The sequence below is a fragment of the Mandrillus leucophaeus genome, unplaced genomic scaffold (assembly GCF_000951045.1).
Source record: "Mandrillus leucophaeus isolate KB7577 unplaced genomic scaffold, Mleu.le_1.0 Scaffold270, whole genome shotgun sequence".
NCBI lineage: Eukaryota > Metazoa > Chordata > Mammalia > Primates > Cercopithecidae > Mandrillus > Mandrillus leucophaeus.
In genome coordinates, this window is record NW_012102810.1 from 1,391,668 (window position 1) to 1,395,839 (window position 4,172).

The window sequence follows — 4,172 nt, forward strand, 5'->3', positions numbered from 1 at the left end:
AAAAAAAAAAAAAAAAAAAAAAAAAAATTTTTTTTTAAAGTTTATTTCTTTTGTCTCCCTTCTATTCTGGTAGCATGGCTTCACCCACCACTCCTCCAACATCTATTTGCCCTTGCTGCCTGGTCCTTAGTACTTTTAAAACTCCTTGTGGACAGCGCTCTCCTTGAATTCATATCTATTTATGGAGCTCCTGCTCTGGTGCTGTAGGAGAGGAGGTGAGGAGAGTGGAACTGTAAGGACTCTAGCAGTTCAGGTGGGTGTGGGCAGGAGGCTCAGTAATGACAGGGTGGTCAAGGCCAGGACAGAACCCTGTTCTTCCCTGCTGTGAACCAGCCAGACGAGTCCAAGACAACTGCAGGTAACAATGCTGGGTTGGGTTTATACAATGGTTCTCCAACTTTCTGGTCCCAGAACCTCTTTATATGTTAAAAAATTTTTGATAATTTTGAACACCTTTTATTTATATGGATTATATCTATTGATCTATCCTGTATTCGCTGTTAAAATTAAGAAATTTTTTTTTTTTTTGAGATGGAGTTTCGCTTTTGTCGCGCAGGCTGGAGTACAATGGCACACGATCTTGGCTCCCTGCAACCTCCGCCTCCTGGGTTCAAGTGATTCTCCTGCATCAGCCTCCCAAGTAGCTGGGATTACAGCAAGTTTTTGTATTTTTAGTAGAGGAGGGTTTCACCGTGTTGGCCAGGCTGGTCTTGAATTCTTGACCTCAAGTGATCCACTTGCCTTGGCCCCCCAACATACTGGGATGACAGGTGTGAGCTACCGTGCCTGGCCAAAATTAAGAAATTTTCTAGCCGGGCGCAGTGGCTCACACCTGTCATCCCAGCACTTTGGGAGGCCAAGGCAAGCAGATCATGAGGTCAGGAGTTCAAGACCAGCCTGACCAACATGGTGAAACCCCGTCTCTATCAAAAATACAAAAAAATAGCCAAGTGTGGTGGCATGTGCCTGTAATCCCAGCTACTCAGGAGTCTGAGGCAGGAGACTTACTTGAATCCAGGAGGCGGAGGTCACAGTGAGCTGAGATCGCTCCACTGCACTCCAGCCTGGGCGACAGAGCGAGACTCTGTCTCAAAAAAAAAAAAAAAAAAAAATTCTAAATACAAGCACATAATCTATTCTTGGCATTACCGGTCACAATGATATCACACATGATGCAACTTCAGGAAAATTCTACTGTATATCCATGACAGAATAAGAGTGAAATGGACAGTAAACCAAGATTGGTGCCACTGCACTCCAGCATGGACAATACAGCAAGATGGTTGCAAAAAAAAAAAGTTAAAAAAAAATTTTTTTTTTTGTATTTTTAATAGAGATGGGGTTTCACCATGTTGGCCAGGATAGTCTCCAACTCCTGTCCTCAGGTGATTTGCCTGAGGTGATCCGCCTCTGCCTCCCAAAGTGCTGGGATTACAGGCGTGAGCCACTGCGTCCAGCCTAAAAATTTGCTGTGTGCACAGATAGATGGAGGCCTTCCTTAAAAAGATGTGAAGCACCAAAGAAGTTAGACTGGGGGCTTATATTCCATTTTAACAACTGGTAGTAAATTGTGAAGAAGTGACAAGATGAAGGAAAAGGGGTTTGGGCCTCTAGGGACAGTACTTTGTGGGCAGGTAAACATATGGAGAAAACTAATGGAAGATAAGGTCAATTTCATAAGGCTGGTTTGTGCAGACCCATCTTGGTAGCAACTTTCTGTTTCCAGTGGTAAGGGTGATTGTTCTGGTACGGGAGAGGGGAGGGCGACACCTTCACAAAGGGAAATTTAGGCAGATGAGGTGGGCAAAGAGCTCTTTCTTCATTTACTGCTTCTATTTATTTATTTATTTATTTTTCTGAGACGGAATCTCGCTCTGTCGCCCAGGCTGGAGTGCAGTGGCCAGATCTCAGCTCACTGCAAGCTCCGCCTCCCGGGTTTACGCCATTCTCCTGCCTCAGCCTCCCAAGTAGCTGGGACTACAGGTGCCCGCCACCTCGCCCGTCTAGTTTTTTGTATTTTTTAGTAGAGACGGGGTTTCACCGTGTTAGCCAGGATGGTCTCGATCTCCCGACCTCGTGATCCGCCCGCCTCGGCCTCCCAAAGTGCTGGGATTACAGGCTTGAGCCACTGCGCCCAACCCATTTACTGCTTCTTAATTGCCTTCAGCTAAAAATATTTCTTCTGCTAAAGTGGCCTATTTGGGGTGATGTATTCTGACCCCCTTCAGTAAATAATAATAATAATAATAATAATAATGGACAATACCAGATCCTGAATGAACAGTACCTAAGGTTCTCCCCTCTGGCACACTCTGGCAGCCTTAAAGTTCAGTAGCCCTGAACTTTAGTGTCTGTGCCAGGTCAGGCAGTCAGGGAAACTGCCTGAGCAGAATGTGTGGCCTGGCCAGGTGCAGGGTATGGGGGGCTGTGTGAGGTGCCACGCTTCATGGGGGCAGCAGAGGAAACAGAAGAGCAAAGACCAGCAGAGCGCCTCGCTGCCTGCTCTCCCACTGCCCCTGCCCAGGCAGCAGGGCGGCACCCTGGCAATCAGAGAGCAGCAGTGCTGCTCTGTGGGCCTGGGGGAAAGCGGGGATTTGAGGGACTGCCCAGAGGCAAAGGACACATAGTGGCCGCAGCCTGGAGGGGTGTGGGAGGCCCCTAGACTGGGAGACAGGAGTGAAGCAAGGGGCTGGTGGGAATGAGCAGAGAAGGTGGACTCCCAAGGACCCAGTTCCTGAGATGCCACAGAGGCAAGAGCCGAGTTCCAGGAGGAGGAAGGGTGTTTCTTCCTTAGTGAGGGGACAGCTCCTGGCCCCCACTGCAGGTCTCAACCTTGGCTCCTTGAACCCCCCCATCCCCCCAGGCAGCTCTTGGCTTTGTGTGGAGCCACCGTTCCCTTGGTCAGGACTAGCAACCTTCTCTGACCCATCCAGTCACAACAAATTTCTTCTTCTTCTGGGAGTCCATGTGCTTCTCTTTAGCACGTATTCTATTATTTTTTTCATTCCTTTTTACAGACAGGAACTCACTCATTACCCAGGCTGGTCTTGACCTCCTGGACTCGAGTGATCCTCCTGCCTCGGCCTCCCAAGTGCTGGGATTACAGGCGTGAGTTCTTTTCAGTGGGTCAAATCTATCTCTCTGACTATGTTGTCCCTCGTGAGGGCAGCTATCTTGTCTATTAGCACTTTTCATCCCTTCCAGTGCCCAGCCCTGTTCCTTTTACATCATAAGGGCTTCACTGATGGCCATGGAAGTAATCGACACCTCCATATTATTGCTCTCTATCTCCTTCACCCCACAGTCTCTGCAGAAATTCCCACATCTTTTTTTTCTTTTTTCTTTTTTTGAGGTGGAGTCTTGCTGTGTCGCCCAGGCTGGAATGCAATGGCGTGATCTCAACTCACTGCAACCTCTGCCTCCCAGGTTTATGCCATTCTCCTGCCTCAGCCTCCGAGTAGCTGGGACTACAGGCATGCACCACCACACCTGGCTAATTTTTGTATTTTTAGTAGAGACGGGGTTTCACCATATTGGCCAGGTTGGTCTCGAACTCCTGACCTCGTGATCCACCCGCCTCAGCCTCCCAAAGTGCTGGGATTACAGGCGTGAGCCACCGTGCCCGGCCCCTTTTTTTTTTTCCCTTCAGTTTTTACAGTTTTATTTAAACACAAAACGTGCACATGAGCTGTCTACTCATTTTCTTTGCTGCGCAGCCTGGCGTTGGGGTTGGTGACTCTGATGGCCAGCTGGGTAGCTCTTCCCGTGATGGCTTTGCGGTTCTTGGAGGAAATGTGGGCAATGTCGGCACAGGGAGATCTGTTGCACATCAGCAGCACTTCCAGCTCCTTGATGTTGTGGACCAGCAACTTCCGGAAGCCACCGGGCAGCATGTGCTTTGTTTTTTTGTTGCTCCCATAACCAATGTTGGTTGTCAAGATCTGGCCCTTGAACCTTCTACGAACCCCTTTGTCAGTACCTCTGGGTTTCCGCCAGTTACGCTTAATTTTGACGTATCAGTCAGACTGGTGCCAGATGAACTTTTTGGTTGTCTTTTTGACCATCAGGCTTCACAAGGGGTCTGGGGGCGGCCATGATGCTGAGGAGGAGATGGCTGTCACCTCTATAGGCAGCGCCAAGGAAGAGAGAGGGCCCTTTTTTTTTTTTTTTTT

The 4,172-nt window shown here is 48.6% G+C and overlaps 1 protein-coding gene and 1 pseudogene across 1 annotated transcript in view; one reads left to right on the forward strand and one right to left on the reverse strand.

Moving 5' to 3' along the window:
* CECR1 (cat eye syndrome chromosome region, candidate 1) overlaps positions 1-4,172 on the forward strand; it is a 58,442-nt gene that overhangs the window by 33,315 nt on the left and 20,955 nt on the right. The window lies entirely within an intron of this gene.
* LOC105542923 lies at positions 3,693-4,095 on the reverse strand (annotated as a pseudogene).